Source organism: Chiloscyllium punctatum, chromosome 31, assembly GCF_047496795.1.
Source record: "Chiloscyllium punctatum isolate Juve2018m chromosome 31, sChiPun1.3, whole genome shotgun sequence".
Lineage (NCBI taxonomy): Eukaryota > Metazoa > Chordata > Chondrichthyes > Orectolobiformes > Hemiscylliidae > Chiloscyllium > Chiloscyllium punctatum.
Genome location: NC_092769.1, coordinates 41,347,313 through 41,370,872, shown reverse-complemented (window position 1 = coordinate 41,370,872; position 23,560 = coordinate 41,347,313). Strand labels below are relative to the sequence as shown.

At 46.4% G+C, this 23,560-nt stretch overlaps 1 long non-coding RNA gene across 1 annotated transcript in view; it reads left to right on the top strand.

The window, feature by feature from the left end:
* LOC140456816 (uncharacterized) overlaps window positions 1-18,153 on the top strand; it is a 51,435-nt gene extending 33,282 nt beyond the window's left edge. Inside the window, exons 4-5 of the long non-coding RNA XR_011953152.1 lie at window positions 12,124-12,251; window positions 17,593-18,153. This is a non-coding gene — a long non-coding RNA (uncharacterized lncRNA). The remainder of the gene's footprint in view (window positions 1-12,123; window positions 12,252-17,592) is intronic.
* Window positions 18,154-23,560: the final 5,407 nt, after the last annotated feature.

Below are 23,560 nucleotides of genomic sequence, written 5' to 3'. Positions count from 1 at the left end.
TCTTCAGTCACGATGACCCTCCATATCTCTGTTTGTTCTGCCAGATGATACAAATCTCTTTATCTCTGTAATCTGCTCAGCTCCCTAAAACAGTCCCTGTCTGTAATCCAGCCCTGTCCTACAAACATCCTTATCCCTGTAAACTTCTCTTTGCCTTCCAACATTCCCATCTCCATGAACCCGTCAGCCCTACAGCTCTCCACATTTCTGTAACCTCCTGTGGCTGTGTGGTCCTCCTTCCCTGTGAAAACACCTCCAGTCCCCGCATTCCTCCCAATCTGGGTCCTCTGCTCCAGATCAGACCATTGCTGTATCTGTAAATACCTCCAATCCTGACAACTCTTCCCATTTGTGTAACTTCGTTCAGACCCCATACTCTCCAGCTTCCTGAATCCTCTTTCTGCCATTGCAACCAAAACCATGTTTATGAAACAGCCACCAGTGCTTAAACCTCCCCGACTCAGTAACCTTTTGCAGTCCTAACAAAGCAACTAAACTGTGAAACCTCTCATTTCCCTACAATCCTCCCTCCCTCCCTCCTCAAATGCCTTCATCACCATGAAACCTCACAATTACTGAAGCCTCCTTTTGGAACTGCAACCCTCCTAATGTCTGCAAAATCCTCCTCTCCTGATAGGCCTCTCTATCTTGGAAACCCCCACCACCTTCCAGTGCCCTTCTGGGGAACATGGCAGAGGAGAGAAGATTTGTCATGTCTGGACCATATTACGGAGGTAGAATTCTGGGAATTACAGATTTGGTCGAATGTCTGTGGTGTGCAGATTATTGGCGAGGACTCTAAAGACAGATTTATGACTACTTGGAAAACCATAGTTAAATTAAAGACAGTCAGCATGGGTTTGTGAGGGGTCAGGTCATGCCTCACAAACCTTATTGAATTTTTCGAGGATATGACAGAATACGTTGATGGCTCATTCAGAAAAGAAGGATGATTGGGATACAGGGAAATCTGTCTGTCTGGATACAGGATTGGATGGCCGAGAGAAGACAGAGTATGGCAGCAGATGGACAGTATTGAGCCTGGAGCTCAGTGACCAGTGGGGTTCTGTAACAATCGGCTCTGGGACTCTGCTCTTTGTGATTTTTGTAAATGACTTGGATGTGGATGTTGGAGAGTGGGTTAGTAAGTTTGTCAATAACATGAAGGTTGGTGGAGTGGTGGGCAATGTGGAGGGCTGTTGGAGGTTGCAATGGGACATTGACAGGACGCAGAGCTGGGCTGGAAGTGGCAGATGGAGTTCAATCTGGAAAAGTGTGAAGTGATTCATTCTGGTAGGTCGAACCTGAATATAGAATACAGCGTTAAAAGGCAAAATACTTGGCATTGTGGAGGAACAGAGAGATCATGGCGTCCATGTCTATAGATCCCTCAAAGCTGCCATGTATGTTGATAGGGTTGTTAAAAAGTCATATGTTGTGTTGGCTTTCCTTAGCAAGGGGATTGATTTCAAGAGCCGTGAGGTTTTACTGCATCTTTATAGCGACCTGGTGAGACCACACTTGGAATATTGTGTTCAGTTCTCATCCCATCTTTACAGGAAGGATGTGCAAGTTTTAGAGAGCGTACACAGGAGATGTACCAGGATGCTGCCTGGAATGGAGGACATTTCTTATGGAGAAAGTTTGAGGGAGCTAAGGCTTTTCTCATTGGAGTGAAGAAGGGGGTGGGGTGACTTGGTAGAGGTGAACAAGGTGATGAGAGAAACAGAGAGAGTGAATAGTCAGAGACTTTTTCTCCTATGGCATAAATGGCTATTACAAAGCGGCATAATTTTAAGGTGATTGGAAGATGGATGAGAGGATAGAGATGGTAGGTGGTCGGATGGACTGTCGGATGGTCGGTGGTAGTAAAATTAGAGACATCTGAGACATTTAATAGAATCATGGACAGACACATGGATATTAGTAAAATGAAGGGTCTGAAGGTTAGTTTGATCTTACAGTCGGATAAAAGGTTGGCACAGCATCATGGCCAAAGGGTCTTGGGCTGAACTGTTCTGTGTTGTGTGTTCTGTCTGGTAAACTGGGTAATAAGCTCAGATCAGTGTAAAAAAGGATATGGCATTCAGGAGGAGCTGGTGAACTGGATACAAAATTGGTCTTGATGGTCGGAGACAGAGGGTGATGGGAGACGTTGTTTTTCTGACTGGAGGCATGTGACCAGCGGTGAAGTGGGTTCCCTTGTTATTTGTCATTTGGATAAATGGTTTGGATGGGAATATTGGTTTCCTGGGAAGTAATTGTTTTGGGTGACACTGAAGTTGTTTGTAAAGTGGACTGTGAAGAAGGTTATCTATGCTTCAGCCCACTATCCCAGTACTGCTGGGATAGTGGGCTGAAGAATAGCAGATGGAGTTTAATTAGATAAATGTGAAGTGTTCAATTTTAGTGAAACAAACCAGGGTGCGAACTTGTACAGTTAATGTTCGGGCCCTGGGTAGTGTTGTCAGTCAGTGACCCAGGGGTGCAGGTACACAGTTCTTTGAATGTGGTGTCACAGGTAGACAGGCTGGTGAAGCAGGCGTTTGGGATGGTTACCTTCATTGGGGAGAGCATTAAGAGTAAGAGATGGGATGTCATGTTGTATCTGTAAAAGACATTGGTGGGGCCACCATTAAAACATTCTTGATCAGTAGGAAGAACTCCTCTCGTTCACTTACTTCCTTTAAATATTCTAACCTGGTCTGGCCAACATTTGACTCCAGACCCACAGCAATATGGCTGACTCTGAGCTACCCTCTGGGTAATTATCAGTTGGGTCAAAGAATGTTAGTCCAATCAGTGACACCCACATCCCATGAATGAATAAATACAAATACATATGTCCCTCCCTACCTCTGCAAACCCCTCCAGCTGCAGCAATCCGTACTGGCTTTGTAACATCGTTCAGACCCTGACCACTCCCTGTAACACTCTCACCACCTCCAGCACCTTCACCTCTCCCTGTTCCTATTGTGTCAATAAACCCTGATCATGGGTCCTCTTCCCACTGCCCTCCTCCTGCTGGCATACCCTTTGGAATCTATTTAACATTTACTCCTAAAACACACCCTCACTTCAGGATTTTAAGTACTTTTTGGGGATCTTCTCAGCCTCATAATCAGTATGATCCTTTTTGTCCTGAGTGAGGGACCGGTGGGGATTTCTTGCTGAGGTTTATAACATTTCAATGGAATGTCCTTCTGTTGAGTGTTTTACACTGTTCCTTCAAATGTTTTCTGCTGTCCATTTACAGATACATGTCTCAGTCTGTTTAGCCTGTTTACCTTGGTCAGTTCTCCTCTCACACACATGTAATTGGCTATTTTTGTTTCCAGTTGTAGCTTGTCCTCTGTGAATCACTTTAAAACTTTGTATTTCTTTAAACTGCACTTCATCACAATTTCCCGAAGGATCTCTGCAGGTGACATGACTCATTCACGAAGTTTCATTACACGGTCGCTCTGCGATAGTTATGTCCCTAGCCAGTTGCACAATGTGTTTTTCAAAGAAACACTGAAAAAAAATTAACCGAAGTCCTCTTCCAATATCAATGTTGACCGTGTGTTGTCCCAGATTATACGAATATTGAAGTTTTCCAAAATTATCACAATGCCTTTGTTAAGTAATTCCAATGAGTCCCTTTGTCATGCAATGATGAGCAATGGAATACTGTTCAGTGGCTAAAACTGTTCTGCTGCTTGTGTCCTTGGCAAGTAGTAATTACATTCAGACTGACTCTACTTCATGATCTGCAGCCAAATGCTTTCTCTGTAATGCCTTTGTTATCCATTAATTTTAGTGTACCCATTTTTCCTGAGTTTCCACAAGATTGTGAACCATTGAATATTTTTGTTCACTCTGTATCCTTGTCTCCCTGCTGTCTAAATCTCTTTTTTCTCTGTGTCACAAATCCATCTACGTTATTACAGTGACGTTGTCCATTAAAAAAATAACTTACTCCTTCCCACAATCTTCTGTCACAAATCTTTTCGCTGATATACAATTTTAGTTAAACTCTGTCCCTTCCTGTTCCTTTCTGTTTGTCTTCAGCCACATCCCCATGCTGTTCCATTGCTTCGCCTTTCCTCTTTGGATTTGGAAAGCTCCTTTCACCGGAACCCTGTCCCAGCATCCTCTCTGTCAGTTTAAAGCCCTGTCCATAAACCTACCGATATGATCAGCCAGGACCCTGGTCCCAGCACAGTTCCAGTGGGACCATCCTAATGGATTATTTATTAAATCAGGTATGGGATGTGGGTGTCTCTGGCTGACCAGCCTTTCTTGCCCAATCCTAGCTGCCCTTGAATTCAGTAACTTGCTTGGCCTTTGAAGATGGTAATTGGGAGGCAAATCCTTTGCTGTGGCTATGTCGTGCAGACCACGTGAGGATAGGCAGATGTCCTTCTCTGAATGACATAGCAGCCTGGGATACCTGCAGCAGTGTTTGTGCAGTGTGTCCAGGAAGCTTTTCTAACTCAGTATGTAGATTGTCCAACCAGAGGGGAGGCCATATTGGATTTGGTACTTGGTAACGAACCGAGACAAGTGGTGGGCTTGTTAGTGTGTGAACATTTTGGTGATGGGACCACAATTCTGTGACTTTCGCCTTGGTTATGGAGAGAGATAGGTGTGTGCAACAGGGTAGGTTTTACAATTGGGGGAAGGGTAAATACGATGCTGTAAGACAGGATCTGAAGAGCATAAGATGTGAACATAGGCTGTCAGTGAAGGATGTCGTGGAAATGTGGAACTTTTTCAAGGAACAGATATGACGTGTCCTTGATATGTATGCACCTGTCTGGCAGTGAAGAGATGGTAGTGTGAGGGAACCTTAGTTGACGAGGGAGGTTGAATGTCTTGTAAAGAGGAAGAAGGAGGCTTACATAAGGTTGAGGAAACTAGGTTCAGACAGAGCGTTGGGGGGATACAGGATAGCCAGAAGGGAGCTGAAGAAAGGGATTAGGAGAGCTGAGAGAGGGCATGAAAAATCTTTGGCGGGTAGGATCAAGGATAACCCCAAGGCATTTTATGCGTATGTGAGAAACATGAGAATGACGAGAACGAGGGTAGGTCCGATCAAGGACCGTAGTGGGAGACTGTGTATTGAGTCGGAAGAGATAGGAGTGGTCTTGAATGAGTACTTTTCTTCAGTATTTACAAACGAGAGGGATCATATTGTTGAAGAGGAGAGTGTGAAACGGACTGGTAAGCTAGAAGAGATACTTGTTAGGAAGGCAGATGTGTTGGGCATTTTGAAAAACTTGAGGATAGACAAGTCCCCTGGGCCTGACGGGATATATCCTAGGATTATGTGGAAAGCAAGAGAGGAAATTGCAGAGCCGTTGGCAATGAACTTTTCATCTTCACTGTCAACGGGGGTGGTACCAGGGGACTGGAGAGTGGCGAATGTTGTGCCCCTGTTCAAAAAAGGGAATAGGGATAACCCCGGGAATTACAGGCCAGTTAGTCTTACTTCTGTGGTAGGCAAAGTAATGGAAAGGGTACTGAGGGATAGGATTTATGAGTATCTGGAAATACACTGCTTGATTAGGGAGAGGCAGCACGGATTTGTGAGGGGTAGGTGTTGCCTTACAAGTCTTATTAAATTCTTTGAGGAGGTGACCAAGCATGTGGATGAGGGTAGAGCAGTGGATGTAGTGAACATGGATTTGATAAGGTTCCCCATGGGAGGCTCATGTGGAAAGTCAGGAGACATGAGATAGAGGGACATTTGGCCAGTTGGATAGAAAACTGGCTAACCGGTCGAAGTCAGAGAGTGGTGGGAGATGGTAAATATTCAGCCTGGAGCCCAGTTACAAGTGGAGTTCCGCAGGGATCAGTTCTGGGTCCTCTGTTGTTTGTAATTTTTATTAATGACTTGGAAGAGGGAGTCAAAGGGTGGGTCAGTAAATTTGCAGATGATACGAAGATTGGTGGAGTTGTGGATAGTGAGGAGGGCTGTTGTCGGCTGCAAAGGGACTTCGATATGATGCAGAGCTGGGCTGAGGCGTGGCAGATGGAGTTCAACCCTGTCAAGTGTGAGATGGTCCATTTTGGAAGGACAAATAAGAATGCGGAATACAGGGTTAACGGTAGGGTTCTTAGTAAGGTGGAGAAGCAGAGGGCTCTTGGGGTCTATGTTCATGGATCTTTGAAAGTTGCCACTCAGGTGGATAGAGCTGGTAAGAAGGCTTATAGTGTATTAGTGTTCATGAGCAGAGGGATTGAATTCAAGAGTCGTGAAGTGATGTTGCAGCTGCACAGGACCTTGCTTAGCCCACATTTGGAGTACTGTGTGCAGTTCTGGTCGCCTCACTTTAGGAAAGATGTGGAAGCCTTGGAGAGGGTGCAGAGAAGATTTACCAGGATGTTGCCTGGAATGGAGAATAGGTCGTACGAGGATAGGTTGAGAGTGCTAGGCCTTTTCTCGTTGGAACGGCGAAGGATGAGGGGTGACTTGATAGAGGTTTATAAGATGATTAGAAGAGTAGATAGAGTTGACAGTCAGAAACCTTTCCCCCGGGTACAACAGAGTGTTACAAGGGGACATAAATTTAAGGTGAAGGGTGGGAGGTACAGTGGGGATGTCCGGGGTAGGTTCTTTACCCAGAGAGTGGTGGGGGCATGGAATGTGCTGCCTGTGGGAGTGGCAGAGTCAGAATCATTGGTGACCTTTAAGCGGCATTTGGATAGGTACATGGATGGGTGCTTAAGCTAGGACAAATGTTCGGCACAACATTGTGGGCCGAAAGGCCTGTTCTGTGCTGTATTGATCTATGTTCTATCTATGTTCTATACATTTCATTGGGAACTTGAGATTTCTCCACCTTTCTGCCTGTGAAAACATTTAATACCTCCTCTTTATTGATCTTAACATGTTCTGGAACCTCAGCATCCCAACTGAAATCCCCAGCTACAATGCCTTTCTCCTGTGTGAATACAGGTGGGAAGTATTCATTGAAGACCTGCTTTCTCTGACTCCATGCACAGATTGTCCCTTTGGTTTCTCACAGGCCTTCCTCTTTCATTGGGAATCCTCTTACTCTCACGATGCTGATAAAATACCTGTGGCTTTTCCGCAATCGTATCTGCCAAATATATTTCATGACCATTGTTTGTCCCTCATTTTCTACAATCCCCTTGCACTCTCTATACTTGTGAAGGGCTTCACCTGATTTTATTGCACTGTATCTTCTTTCTCAAACTCCCGGTATCACTTGATCCGTATTCCCTGGACTTGCTGCCTTTACTAATCACTCTTCAAGGAGCACACTGGCCCTGCGGTCTCACTGCATCACTTTAACATACTCCACTTTCCTAACATGCACCCAACTGCAGGGAGTTCCTCCCTGTCTCTGTTTGCCAGATCCTCTGTAATGATCGTGATACTGATAGGAGGCACAGTTGTGAGGGGGACAGACAGGAGACTGTGTGGATCCAGAAGAGACCCCAGGATGGTGTGCTGCCTCCCAGGTACCAGGGTCAAGGATGTCTCTGAGTCGTTATTGAACATTCTGAAGGGGGAGGGTGAACATCCAGAGGTCATTGTGCACATCGGTCCACATGACAGAGGTAGACAAAGGGATGGGGTCCTGTGAAATGAGTACAGGGAGTCAGGTGAGAAGTTAAAAAAGCAGGATATTGACCTTAATGATCTTCAGATTACTCCCAGTGCCAAGTGCCAGTGAGGATAGAAATAGAAAGGTCGGCCGGATGGATGTGTGCCTGAGGAGCTGGTATAGGGGGCAGGGTTTTCAGTTCTTGGGTCATTGGGATCTCTTCTGGGGTAGAGGGGACCGGTACAAAGGGGATGGTTTGCACTTGAAGCAAAGGGGCACAAGTATCCCAGGGAGGAGATTTGCTAGTGTTACCCAGGAGGATTTAAACTAGTTTGGCAGGGAGTTGAGACTCTGAGTGAGGAGAGGGACCATCGAAAAATCAGGGGAAATATATCAACCATCAAGAGCAAGTTACCTATTCAGGATATCCAGGGGCACAGTCGAGGGAGGGAAAGATATCTGGTTTAAAGGGCATTTATTTCAACACACGCGGCCTGACTGGTAAGGCAGATGGGCTCAGACCATGGATTAGCTCTGGGGACTGAGATATTATAGCCATAACCGAAACATGGCTGAGTGAAGGGCAGGACTGGCAGTTCAGTGTTCCAGGATACAGAAACTACAGGCGTGACAGAGGGCAAGTAAGTGAGGAGGGGGAGTTGTCCTTTTGATTAGAAAGGACATAACATCTGTGCATCGAGACAATTCTGTTAAGCAGTCATCAAATGAGGCCATAAATTAAAAAGTTAGAAACAAAGAGGGGATGATCAGTCTGCTGGGATCGTGTTGTAGACCCTCAAATAGCCAGCGGGTACGAGAGGAGCAAATGTATAGTGAGTTTGCAGGTACCTATAAAAATAATAGAGTAGTATTGGATGGAGATTTTAACTTCCCCTGGATTGGCTGGGTCACCCAGAGTGTAAAAGGGCCGCACTGGGTGGAATTTATAAAATGTGTCCAAGAAAGTTTCCTCAGTCAAGACGTCGAGGGCTCTCTGCTGCTCAGGCGGGTGCAACACTGGACCTCTCCTCAGAAAACCAGGTCAGGCAAGTGACTGAAGTATCAATTGGAGAGCACATTGCGTCTAGTCACCACAACTGTCTTTGTTTTAACATAGTTGTGGAAAAAGATCAGACAGGTTGACAGATTTAGGTCTTAAACTGGAACTGGGCCAATATTGGGGCCATTGAGCAGGATCGAGCAGGGGTTGATTGCGTGAAGGTAAAACTCACACGACACTAGGGTATAGTCCAGATGGTTTACAGAGGAACCTCGATTATCTGAACGAGATGGACGGGCACTATTTCGTTCGGATAATTGATTATTCGGTTAATCGATTCAATACCTTTCCTCTGGGGCTCGGAGTTTTCAGTCCAGTCTACTCCCTGTTCAGGTGACTAGGCAGCAGCAAGCCATGAGTGAGCCCCCACACCCTGCCAAACCCCAAAAACACATCCCGCTCACCTCCAAACCCATCCAACACTGCCCCCACCCGCCTCTCAACGTCACCCCCCCAAACCGACCCAACAGCGAATCCTGCCCCCAAAACCGTCTGACACCACCCTCCACCCGCCGCCTGCCCCCAACTCCCAGACACATCCTACATCACCCTCAGCCCGTCCCCAAACCCGTTTTACACCACCCCCCGCCCACCACACTCACTGTCCAATCCATGTCCACGCCCATGACCCCTTAAGTGTTACCTAGGTAAGCAGATAGTGAAGAAGGTGTTTGGTATGCTTTCCTTTATTGGTTAGAGCATTGATTTTAGGAGTTTGGAGGTCATGTTGCAGCTGTACAGCACACTGGTTAGGGCACTTTTGGGATATTGCATGCAGTTCTGGTCCTTCTCCTATTGGAAGGATGTTGTGAAACTTGAAAGTGTTCAGAAAAGTTTTACATGGATGTTGCCAGGATTCGAGGATTTGAGCAATCGGGAGAGGCTGAAACGACTGAGACTGTTTTCCCTGGAGCATCAGAGGCTAAGGGGTGACATTCTTGAGGTTTATAAAATCATGAGGGGCATGGATAGGATAAACATACAAGGTCTTTTCCCTGGGGTGGTGGAGATCAGAAATGGAGGGAGTAGGTTTAAGGTGAGAGATGAAAGATTTAAAAGGGACCTAAGGGGCAACCTTTTCACGCAGAGTGTGGTTATGTAGGGAATGTACTGCCAGAGGAAGTGGTGGAGGCTGGTACAATTGCAGCATTCAAAAAGCATCTGGATTGGTAAATGAATGAAAAGGGTTTATTGGGATATGGGCCAACTGTTGGCAGATGGGACGAGATTAGGAAAGGATATCTGGTCGGCGTGGACGAGTTGGACCGAAGGGTCCGTTTATGTGCTGTACGTCTCTAGGTCTCTCTGGCACTAAATGGTTTCCACTGTTCATTTACAGCCTGATATTTCAGTCTGTTTCCCCTGTTTACCTTGGTCAGTTCTCTCTCAAACTCATATAATGGGCTTTGTTAGTGATGCTCGGGTGTGCTTTATGGTCACTTTAAAATGTCATAATCTCTTTGAATTCCGGTATAATTTCTTGGAGGATCTCGGTGTGATATTACTCATTCACTCAGCTTCATCACCCAAAGGTTGATCTGAGATAGTTACATCCCTAGCTATTTGCACAATGTGTTATTCAAAGAAACACTGACAAAAACATTCAAGGAGGATCTCTGATAATATCACTCTTGCCAATGAGTCTGTCCAAGATTATACAAAGATTGAAGTCTTCAAAAATTATCACACCATCTTTGCTACAATTTCTAATGAATTCCTGTTTAATGCAGGGATGAGCAATGAAATACTGCAAGGCAGCATCTCCGAGACACCCGCACCACTCAACCAAACCGCCCCGTGGCCCAACATTTCAACTCCCCCTCCCACTCTGCCGAGGACATGGAGGTCCTGGGCCTCCTTCACCGCCGCTCCCTCACCACCAGACGCCTGGAGGAAGAACGCCTCATCTTCCGCCTCGGAACAGGGCATCAATGTGGACTTCAACAGCTTCCTCATTTCCCCTTCCCCTACCTCATCCTAGTTTCAAACTTCCAGCTCAGCACTGTCCCCTTGACCTGTCTGGACTTGTCCGACCTGCCTAGCTCCTTTTCCACCTATCCACTCCACCCTCTCCTCCTTGACCTATCACCTTCATCTCCTCCCCCACTCACCCATTGTACTCTATGCTACTCTCTCCCCACCCCCACCCTCCTCTAGTTTATCTCTCCATGCTTCAGGCTCACTGCCTTTATTCCTGATGAAGGGCTTTTGCCCGAAACGTTGATTTCGCTGCTTGTTGGATGCTGCCTGAACTGCTGTGCTCTTCCAGCACCACTGATCCAGAATCTGGTTTCCAGCATCTGCAGTCATTGTTTTTACCAGCATAAAAACTGTTCTCCTGCTTGTGTTTTTGACACATAGCACCCAGAATTTGCATTCAGGCTGATTCAGCTGCATAATTTGAGACCAAATGCTTTCTCTGTAATGCCTTTGTTATCCATTAGTGTCAGGGTTCCCATCTTGCTTCTCCATTCTGCCTGAGATCCTGTAAGGTTGTTTACTGTTGAATATTTATGTTCCATCTTTTGTTCACCCTGTAATCACGTCTGTCTGGTGACTAAGTCTCATTTATCTCTGTGTCACAAGGCTATTAGCGTATTGTAGATACTTTGTCCATTCCAAATGAAAACAACATTATAATTTCCTCTTCCCCACAATGTCCTGTCACACACCAATTCATTGATGTACAGTTTTAGTTAAACTCTGTCCCTTCCTTTTCTGCTTGTCTTCAGCCACATTCCCATGCTGTTCGGAGGCTTCACATTTTCTCTTTGAATTTGGAAAGCTCCTTTCACCTTCATTCTCTCTGTCAGTTTACAGCCCTGTCCATAAACCTACCGACATGATTGGCCAGGACACTGCTCCCAGCGGTGTTGTGTTTAATTCACTCATGGGATGTTGCTGTCTCTGGCTAGACAGCATCGCATGCCCACCCTGACCAGCCTTAGAGCTGAGTGGCTTCCCAGATCATTACAGAGGGCATTTGAGGGTCAATCCCATTGCCCTGGGTCTAGATTCATATGTAGGCCAGATTGGCAGCCTAGAACAGATTTGCTTACTGAAAGGGTATTATTAAGCGGTTAGATGGGTATCCCTGACTCTGGCATTAAATTCTGGATGAACAGTCTAGTGAGAGTAACACGAGGCCATTGCCTGGTCCACTGATAGCTCCCTTATCCCTGAGTACTGATCCCAGTGCACCTTCTTCCTGACCGTGATTTGATCCTGATCCCTTCCTGCACTCTGGTGCTATCACTCAGTCTCTCTCCATGTGGTATCTGTCACTGTGAGGGTTTAATTGATCCCGGTGACTGCACCTTTTGCAGCTACTCCAGATCCTGAGCCAACAGAATTCTCCACTCCAGGGAGATGAGGCAACACAGACCAGGGATGGAGACTGGGATTTTCCAGATCTCTGTTGGACTCAGTGCCATTCTCCATGTGTAACCCTCACTGCATCAGTCTAATTTCCCATTCTGTCTGTTTCTCTATCTCCTGTAGATACTCAGGATGCTCCTGACTCAACAGAATTCCCAATTCCTGTCTCGTCCATCACCACACTGAAGACAGTTGGTCAGCCAGAGAGATGGAGAGTGAGATCTGGAGCCTTCAGTAAATCCTGCAGCGAGGTAAGATCACTCACAGTGAACAGAGCAGAGTGTATTTAAGGGATCGAACTTTGGTCCAGAAGACATGGCACAGATACAGTGTTGAAGGGTAAACACAGAGTATGATGGTCCCAGGCTCAAACCCTACCGTCTTGTTAATTTTCATCTCCGCTGTACTGAGCCTTCCTATGTCAATATAGTAAGTTGACAGTTATCAATGCAGGCCTGTGCTGTCTTAGTGAGGATCAGTTCAACAGAGGGGAAAGCAGGCCTCCCTCAAGGAGATGGTATTGAAACCTGGGATCTTTCTGTTCTATCTTCCCTCCTCACGCTGTGTCTTGTCATGTGATAGAGTCATACAGCAAGGAAACATGCCTTTCGGTCTAACTTGTTTGTGCCAATGTCTTGAATGCTTGTAATTCCCAGAAATTTTCCTATTTCTGTAACCTCCACCCCTCCCAAATTCCCGCTGTATATTTGAAACCTACTCCGATGCTGACGACTCTCCCTGTGTGTAAATTGCTCCAATGTCGATAACATGCCCAATCTCAGTAATCTCATCCTGCACTCAGTACAATAATTCCCATTTCTGTAGTTTTGCACAATACTGACAGTACGCCGTCTCTGTAAAATCCTCCAGTCTGGAGTAAAATACCCACCTGTGTACTTTCCTCAAGCCCCAAGAAAACATGATATCACTGTAAACTTTTGCAGGTCCGATCACACTCCTGCCTCCTGGCCTATAGCACCACACGACCATGGTAACCTTCTCCCAACCCTACCGATCTACTTCCCGATATGAATGCCTCCAGACCCTTTTCAAGCTACAGCAGCACTCCAAATCTCTGTTTGCTCGTCCACTCCCGACAGTCCTCCCAGCACCTCAAACACTCTCCCTTTGTGTAATTCTGCAATTTGGGCAGCAAGGTGGCTCAGTGGTGAGCGATGGTGCCTCACAGTGCCAGGGACGCAGATTCGATTCCAGCGTTAGGTGACTGTCTGTCTGTGTGGAGTTTGCACCTTCTCCCTGTGTCTGCGTGGGTTTCCTCCAGGTGTTCTAGTTTCCTCCCACAGTCCAAAGATGTGCAGGTCAGGTGAATCGGCCATGCTAAATTGTCCATAGTGTTGGGTGCATTGTCAGAGAGAAATGGGTCTGGGTGGATTACTCTTTGGAGAGTTGATGTGGACTTGTTGGGCCGAAGTACCTATTCTCATGCTGTAGGAAATCTAATCTAAACTCTCCCTCTGCGTTCCATATTACTGCCCCTAAATATATCCATCTATCCATAATCAGCCCCAACCCCTTCAAACCTCTGAGTCTCTGTGAACTCCCACAGCTCCAACATCCCTCCTTAACTGTGTAACCTTTTCCATTCCTGAAACACTCTGAAAATGTGAACATCCTACAAACCTCCCTATCTGCGTAATCCTCTCAGGACCCTGTAAAACCCTCGATCTGTGGAACCAGCTCCAATGCTTATGACTCTCCCGATCAGTTTCTACAAGACTTACTATCTATGTAACATCCTCCTGTCGCTATCACCAGCCCTGTCAATGTTAGGTCCTCCGGTCCCCCCATCAATCTAATCATCTCCATAACCTTCTCCAGCTCTTACACCCCTATCTGTGTAAACGTTACACTTCCCTACAACCATCCTGAAAGCAGAAACCTCCTCCAGTGTGTGCAATACTCCCTATCTGTGTTTGTGTCTCCAGGATCTATTGCTGTTCCTGTCTCTGTAAGCTCTGACAGATTGTACAGCTTGCCGGTCCATATTCTTTCCAGAACCGCAGCATCTGACATCAACAAAAGTCTTCATTAACCTTCCATATCTCTGTTCTTTCCTCAATTCTATACAACTCTCTTAATCTCTGTAAGTAGCACAATTCCATAAAATATCCCATACCTGCGTAAACTGACCCAATCCGACAGTGAGAAGCCTCACCGTCCTTTTGATCATCTCTCGTCCCTTCAGATCTCCCTATATCTTCCCTGACTCTGTTGAATACAGCCCATCTCATGTTATAACTCCTCTAACTCATATTTTACCTCCCATCTCTGTGATATTCTTCAGTTACTGCAATTCTCATTCTTTATCTCCAGTGCTTCCAATCCCCCGATCGATGTAAGGTTTTGATCCCTTGCAGCATGTTTAACACCAGTCGCAGCCTCCAACTCCTCAACGCATCCTGTCGCTGTAACCTCCTCAAATACTACAGCTCACTGTCTTTGTAATATCTTCCAGTACCTGCAACCCTCTTGATTTTTGTAACCCCCTCCAGAACAGCACTCTACATCTCTGTGTAACTGATGGGAATGCTGTAAACCTGCCTTCACAGTCCTCAGTAACTCTCTGAACTTCTGCAGCCCCACAACTCTCAGTATCTCTGGCTCCTCCAATCCCTACACTTCTCCCTGGCTGTGTGAACTGATCCAGCCCCTTCAAACCTCCCTATCTCACTCACTCCTGCAGCTCCAACTCTTGTCCATGTCAGTGTAATTCCCAGTACCAAAAATCCTCCCGGTCTCTTTTAACACCTGCAGCTCCAACTACCACCCCTACCTGTGTAGTCTCCAGTCCCTCCAATCCTCCCTTTCTCTATAAACTCCTGTAGCTCCAATACCATCCCATCTGTCTTCTCTCCAGTGCCGAAAACACTCCCTTTCTCTATAACCTCCTGGAGCTCCAACTACTACTGTGTAATCTCTAGTCCCTATATTCCTCCCGATCTCTGTAAATCCTTCAGAACTGATAATCCTGTAACTCTACTTGACATCTTTCAGCCCGACAACCACCTGATCTCAAATCACCGAACTCTGTAACATCCTCCAGTCTCTACAGCCCAGCTTTTCTCTGTTAGCTTCTCTGGTGTCTGTATTCCCCTTCATCTCCGGTTACAGATTCTTGCTCAGTGAGACAATGTCTCATTACCGAATCATTCAGAACACAAGAATCTTTGGTATATCAATAAATTTGCCTCATTTTCTAAATTTTAATGACGGCAAGTTCAACCTTCTCCACCTCTTCTCATCAATATCCCTCCATTTTGAAGACCAGCCTGGTGAACCTTCTCTGGGCTGCCTCTAATGCAAGGACATTTTCCCTCCAGATAGGGGACCAAACATGTTCACAGTATTCTCAGTTGGGCTGACAGGAGTCCTCTATATTTATTTCAAGCCTTCCCTATTTTTATTCTCCGTTCCCTTTGAAATCAATGCCAGCATTCCATTTACCTTCTCTATGTCCTGCTGGCCCTGTATGCTACCTTTCTGAGATTTATACAACAGGGTTCCCACGTTATACCATAGCGTAGCTTTCTGCAGTTGATCTGAAACCAAGAGATGACAGCAATAATCACGAAAGTGCTGGAATGTATGTTAAACGAGATGTCAGAAATACTAACTGCACACTTAGAAACCTATGGAATAAGCGCAGTCCATAAGACCATCATGTATAGGGGTAGAATTAGACCATTCAATCCATCAAGTCTATTCCACTATTCGATTGTGTATGAATTGTTTCTCAACCCCATTCTCTCACTCCCTGTAACCCTTGATCTCCTTATTCATCCAGAACCTGCTTATCTCTGAATCACTTAACATCCACAGCCCCATGAGGCAGTGAGTTCCACAGATCCATCACCCTCTGGCTGAATAAATTCCTCCACATCTCTATTCTAAAAGGTCGTCCCTTCACCCTGAAGCTGTGCCCTTGGCCCCTAGTCTCTCTTGATTGTGGAAACATCTTGCCCACATCCACTCCATCCAGGCCCCTCAGTATTCTGTAAGTTTGAATGAGATTCTGCCGCTGCCTCTGAAACTTCATCAAGTGCAGACCCAGAGACTTCACCTGCTCCTCATAAAACACGAATTTCATCCCTGAAATCTTTCTTGGAAACCCATTTCTCGTACCCCTTCACATCCTTTGTTCAGACTCTTAATGAATAACGTGTAGAGTGTAGTCCCAAAACTGACCCCTGCGGAGCTCCCCCATCACCAGTTCCCATCGTGAAAAAGACCCCTTTCTTCACACTCTCTGCCTTGTGCCAATCAGACAAATCCTCTATCCATGCTCAGCATGTTGTTCTGACAGGGAAATTTCATTTCACACCCATTGCTGGATTTATTTTTCTGTCTGGCTGTAAACAGCAGAGTTTCCCCATTACCTTCCCATCTGTAATTCCCTGGAGAAGGTGGTGGGGAGCTGCCTTCCTGACCCACTGCAGTCCTTTGGGTGTAGGGACAGACACAGAGCTGGGAGGATGGAGCATGGCTTGGGGGGTACCTTGGAAATGCTGGTGTTCCCGTGCACCCGGAGCTCCTGTCCTTCCAGGGGATAGTGGTTCCGGGTTTATGAAGTGCTGTTGAAAGACCCTTCCTGAGTGACCTCAGTGCTACTTGTAGATCTTTTATTGCTTCATTCATTAATGAACATGAGCTTTGTTGGCTGTTCCAGCATTTATTGTTGAGTTTGAGTTGTCCCTGAGAAGGTGGTGGGGAGCTGCCTTCCTGAGCCACTGCTGTTGTTATCTGTGTCCCCTCCAGCAGGCGCTACAACACTCCTCATGTCTGTAACTGCATCAAGAGAATGCAGCTCTCCCTTTCATATCTGACATCCTCCCTGCCATATAAATCTGACAGTTCCTCACAATATCTCACCTCCTCCATTCCCACCTGTGCTAGAGATCACTAAAATTTCTTTATTCTTGTTGAAACTTCTGATCACCCAAAATCTCTCCCTTTTTAAATTTGTAACTCCTTCCGTTTCTGTTACTCTCCATATAACTGTAATCAATGATAGAACAGGTTCCCTTCCTTAAATCTCTATAATTACAATGGTTGCGTGTGTTAAATTGGAACTTTTCATCCTCCTTATCCATCTCAGGACGTCCAGCCCCTACAATCCCACTATTTGGAACGCTCCCATTCTCTGCACCTCCTCATGTTCTGAGGGTCGTTGAAAACCACCAGTGCCCTAAAGGTTTATATTCCCACCAGTTACTGCAAGTCTTCTCACTCTGTCACATCCAAGTCTGTCACATCCATGTCTCCATCCACGTCTCCAGGACCAGACAACACTTGCTGGATGTCAATTTCCTTTTTTGAAGTCTGCACATCACCGTAACCAGTTCAGAAAACCCCTTTAGACTCTGCATAGCTCTGTCATGAACAAGCCACAAGGTCTCTGTTTCCTTTGCCTTCTTCAGTGTCTGAAACTCTCACTGTATCTTTCAATAAACGTCTTTAGTTACTACAGGTCTGCCTAGCTCCCCAGATAACCTGTTCCATCCCCTACAGCTCGCTCAATCACTGTAACGCCCTCTGCTCGTTCTAATCTTCCTCTTTTCCACTGTTTTCCAGGCACAACGGCGATTCTGTAAGGCAGCAGTACAGAATGGGATGTTATAAATCTCAGCTGAGGCTTAAGGCCTACCATTACCTGGGAGTCACAAGGACAGAGAACCTGAGAGAGAGCAGCACAGAGTGGGTGAATATAAATCAGCAGCGAGGATCGAGGCCGACTGGGACTTGGAGTTGGAGAAGCAGCAGAGCAGGAGGCTCAAAATCCGCACCGAGTCACAGAGGGAGTGACCATGTGAGGGAGCAACTTGGAGCAGGAGCATGAGGCTCACTCACACCTGGGAATTACAGAGGCAGCAAAGTGGGAGGATATAAATCAACACTGAGGATCATGGCCTTATCGTGCCTGGGAGTCACAGAGACGGTGACCCTGTGAGGGAATGGAATGGAGGTGGAGCTGGAAGATTACACGTACCTGGGAGTCAGAGAGACGGTGACCCTGTGAGGGAGCAGAGTGGAGTGGGAGCTGTAGGAGGACATGTACCTGGGAGTCAGAGAGACGGTGACCCTGAGAAGGGAGCAGGGTGGAGTAGGAGCTGGAGGATTACACGTACCTGGGAGTCACAGAGATGGTGACCCTGTGAAGGGAGCAGGGTGGAGTGGGAGCTGGAGGATTACACGTACCTGGGAGTCACAGTGATAACTTTCTGCTGCTGGGACCTGCCTGCACCGAGTTTGAAAGAAATGCAAGAGCCATCACAGAAAAGGCTGTAAAGTCACTGGCTGATAAATACACTGTTATTAGTGACTGTCAGTTAATTGTTGTAAGTCAGCAAATTTATTTTTTTCAACTTCTGAAATAAGGGTTGAACACAGAAATAAGAGGGACAAGTGAAATTGTGAGCCAATATAATAAATTACCCTCAGTAAGCCACAGTTGAATAAGGGACTTAACCATATTGCTATTTCCCGAATGTTAACTTCATTCTAAGTAATTAATTAAGTTATTCCAGACATGTTGTATTTTAAGACATGGTAAGACATACTTGTCAGATGGAAAATGTGTTCTGTTACATTGGGAAGTCATAGCCCCCTGCTCGTGTCCTAGATGGACACTGGGTCAGGGAGCTCAGACAGTGACTAGAGACTCTATGGGAGACCTGTGATGCTGAGAGTTAGGTGGATAGCACACACGCAGAGCAGATCACCCTGCAGACATGACGGTCTGGAAGAAGGAAGGGTCTGGGGAACTAAGCAATCGGAGAGAAACAGTCAGGGAATACAAAAATATCCTGGTGTCTCCCTCCCAATTCAGTTTCCAAGTTTGGAAGCTGATGAAGGTATAGACTACTCAAGGGAGGGAGTCAGAGCCATGTCTGTGACCCCACAAGCAGCCTAACTGTACAGGAGGGGAGGGAGAAGGAAGGAGGAGCAATCGTCACAGGGGAGACAGGAAAGTGAAGAAGGTATAAGCGTCTATGTAATTCCAGGATAGTGTGGTTAAGAATGTCACCGTGGCTGGAGGATATTCGTCTGGGGGACAGTGAGCAGTCAAAGGTCATGTCCATGTTGGTTAGAATGACCTGGGTAGGAAGGGTGATGTGGTCTGGGAGTCAGAATTTTGGGAGCTCGGTGGATGGTTAGCAAGCCGGTCTGAAAATGCAGCAATCCCTGGAATACTCCCAGTTCCGTGTCCAAGTGAGAGCAGGACTCTGAGTTTTAGGTGGATGAGAGTGTGACTGAAACGATGGTGCAGCAGGATGGGCTTCAGATTCCTGGGACATTGAGACTGGTTCTGGGGAAGGCAGCAACTGTACAAGCTGGATGGGCTAACGTGACAGAGCTGGGACTGATTTTCTTACGGGGTGTTTGGGAGGGATTGAACATAACTTGGTGTGTGGTTGGGATACAAAAAGGATTAGTAGAGGAGACTACCAGGATTCTCAAAATAATGGGAAATGCAGTTGGTATTAATTTACAACAACATGTTCATCAGTGGAAGATGGAGTAAGAAAGAAAGCCTTAATCTGAGATACTCTGCATAGACGTGAATACTCAGTGTGGGGATTTCTAGATGCATTTTGGTGTGTGGAAATCTGATGGACTGATCACCGAGAGCTGGCTCAAGGAATGGCAGGACTGGGTGTTAAATATTGCTGAGTATAAAGGATTCCAAACTGATAGAAGACAAGGGGAAGGATGAAGGTAGAAGTATTGGTTTAGATTAGCATTAGTTAAGGAGTCCAAGAGAAAGAGGATCCGTCAAAGGACAGAATGAATTTGGCTGGAGCTACAGAACAAGTATACAGTTACACCTTCAGGTGCAGTCTGTCAGCCAGCAACCAAAGTAATGATGGAGAATAAATATGCAGGATCATTTGAGAGCAATGACAATACTACAATTTAGTTATGCTGAGAAACCTAATGTTTCCAGATATAGACAGGGATACTGATGGTGAAAGGTCACGAGGGTCAAGTGTTCCTGGATTACATGGAGGAGAGCTCACTGCAGGAGTATGTATCCAACCCAAGAGAGCATGTACTATTGGATCTGGTCCTTGGGAAAGAGGTGGGGCAAGCGGATCCAGTGTCAGTAGGGGATGGTTTTGCGGTGCAGCAATCATTTTATTGTAAAGTTCAGGATGATGGTAGAGAATGACATGCAATAATTGAGAGAGAGAAACAATTAGTTGACTGACAGCAGCCTTCAATGGGGCAAGAATGAAGCTGGGAACTTTTCAACAAGACCAGTGAAATGGTAGCTTTAAATAGTGTGAACCAGGTCAGATGGAGATGGGGCTGTCGTGTGATCACAACAGACCTGGATAATCAAATCTTTTCCCCATTTCTACAGGAAGGATAAACAGGCCAACACAGTGAAGTAGCATTGTGTACAAAGGATGAGATCAGTATTATTGTGATGCTCATCAATGTACACACTGCTCCTCCCTGCCCTCACCCCTCATCCCTGTGTATTGATCCTATCAGATATTGGTAACATTTGAAAACTTCAGAAAATAGCACAGTATAGAGGAGATGACTCTGTCTACTGTCTGCATTGGACAAGATGTAATGTTGTTTTTTAAAGCCCTAGTTCTCTCTCCCCAGATAGTGTAGGCCTTCAGGTGCCGATCCCGGCACCTTTTTAAAATGGTTTGAGAGTTTCTGCCTCTACTCCACTTCCAAGCGTGACTCCCAGTTCCCAACCCTAAACTGCGTGAAATATCTTTCCTCATCACTTCTCTAATATTTCAACCAATTACATTAAATATTTGCCACTGGTAACTGAGGTCTCCAATAGGAACAAGGTATTCTCTCCCTTTCTACCCAGGCTCCTGACAATATGTGCACCCCAATCAAATCTCCTCTCAGTATCCTCTGTTCCAATCTTTCCCCATAACTACACTTCCACTGTCACAGGGTGAAGAATCTCCTCTGGACCCTCTCCAGGCTAATTCCATCCTTCCATGTGATGGGGTGACCAGAACTGCACACAGTCACCAAGCCGCAACTGAACTCATTCTTTGTACAGTTCCAGCATAAGCTTCCTGCTCTGAAATTCTGCCCTTTGGCTGACAAAGGAAATGATGCCATTTGCGACATTAACGAGATTAATGATGTTTCCAGCTACCTTCATTTACCTGCCCACACTGACCATATTCTCATTTATTGTCCATTCCTCTCTGTTGGTGGTGTCCCCAAATGCCTTGCCTTGCACTTCTCTGGGTTGTTTGCTCCATTCACCTGGACCCCATAGTTTCTGTTTGTAAACAGTCTGCCATGGGATCTCTTGTCAAATCCGAGTAATTCACATGTTACAAGTTACAAGTTACTGCCTCAAACCGACAGTCAGATTAATATACGCAATCTTCCTTGAACAAATCCAGACAGACTGTCCTGGAGTCCCTGGGACTTCCTCAGTGACCGTTTATCCACTGTCTCAGAATTCCAGCCTCGACCTATTCAGTCAGTCCCTTGCGTCACATTAAACAAAGTTGCGGTATTAGCTGTTCTCCAGGCCTCCGGCACCATCCCTGCATCCAGTGAGGATTGGAGATTTTTCCCCGGCTCCTTTGAAAAGTCTGGAACATTGTATTATCCTGTTTTAAGGATTTGAATCTCCTGTATAATTCCCCGCTCCAAGTTTGTTGCTCCCAATATTTCATCCCTATTTTGATTCGGGCAGACAGAGGCCTAACCCATCTTACGATTTGGTCAAGTCTCATTTTATTCGGGTTTCATGGAGGGTTACTCTCCACAAGGTGAATTGCATTTTCTCCTGATACCATCCCCCAATCTGCCTCATTAATTACCCTCCCTGCCCGTGTGGTCTTCCTCTCATCTGATACTAACACGATGATTTCCCCTTTGTCATAACAACTGCCCTCTGCCTGGATATCCCAGAATGCACCGGCCTCCCTGTTTCCAGGAGACATCTTTAAAAAGTCATTTTACTCTTGGATTGTGAATCTAAATTTGGCCTGGACATGGCAGAATCCCTCACTTTGTGCCCAAGCCCCTGGTCCTGGTGCATGACATGGTGCATGAGAGGGTCATTATCTTCCTCCAGGGCTGGCAGGGGAAGCTATGACACCAGACCCTTCCAGCTTGGTCCAAAGCTGACCCCTGGGTCAGTGTGGTGCCAGCCTTCTGGGTGAGTGCCCAACAATGTAGGAAGGAGGTCAGTGACCTTCTCCACTCCACCAGGTAAGTGGTACCATCTGCAATTTGTGACCTCTCCCTCACTCTATCTCTGTTACAGCACCCACGTCGCAACAAGGCTCATGTTCTCCCACCCTCAGTGAATGCAGCACCTTCACTCAGTCTCTGTGTAATCTCTTCTCTGCCCCTCTGCCCAACTCTGCCTGGTGTCTATGCTGCCCACTCACTCACGCAGCACACCTCGACAGCTTTCCCCCAGCTGTCCCAGCACTAACAGCTGTACTAACCACTTCCATTTCCCTAATCTTTCTTGGTAATTCTCACATTCCGAAAGGAACCATCCCACACTAGGGTACAAAGAGCGAAGAGAGATATGGGGCAGCCTAACATTCATCTCCTCACCCGCTCACAAGGGAAGGACCCTGAAGCTAACAACCACGAGAGGCTGACAGACCGTGTCCAAGCACCTGGACTGGGATCTGAGTCTCCCCCTGACTCACTGTGCTGGGCACAGTGACTGACTGTGGGCAATGATATCAGGCTTCGTCGTTTTGTGTCTGTGCTAAACACCAAGACAATACAGCAGGCGGGTGAGCCTGGCAGCTCTGGCTTAGGGGAAGCGCTGCTAAAGGCAGTGTAAGGCAAGGCTATAATTCTGTGAGCGTTTAAGTCAGTTCATAGTGAGTGTGTACAAACACGAAGTGAGCAGACCAGAGAAACAGCCCATGAGCTGGGTGTGTGATCCTGACCACAGTGTCCTTGCAGCAGCATTGAGTATGTACAAGTACGGAGTGAGCAGCCTAGAGGGATAGGCCATGAGCTGGGTGTGTGTCCCTGAGCACAGTGTCCTTGCAGCAGCACTGAGTATGTACAAGTACGGAGTGAGCAGCCTAGAGGGATAGGCCATGAGCTGGGTGTGTGTCCCTGAGCACAGTGTCCTTGCAGCAGCATTGCATTGAGAGCTGTCAGTGCACCCTGAGCTGCAGCATTGAAGTACAGAAGCGTACTGTCTGTGGGTCAGAGATGTGCTGGGATGGCATGGTGAGGCTGGCATGTGTCAGATGACAGCATTGGTGGGTGTGGAGTACATGCAGCATCTGTCTGTGCAGTGTCCCCTGAGACGTTGGTATCCAAGATAGAAGGCCGCAGGAGCGAGGGTCAAGATGGCGTCACCAGGTACCAGCTCTGACATTCATGTCAAATTCTCAATATTGAGTTTGCCCACAGTGGGAATGGATATGAAGCTGCAAGTTGATGAGGGGAGGGATCCACAATAATATGGCTGTTGGTAATCAGTAATCATTCAGTGAGCATCTTGCCACTCCCGCGCTCAAATCTGGTCTTAGAGAACAGTACAGTACAGGAA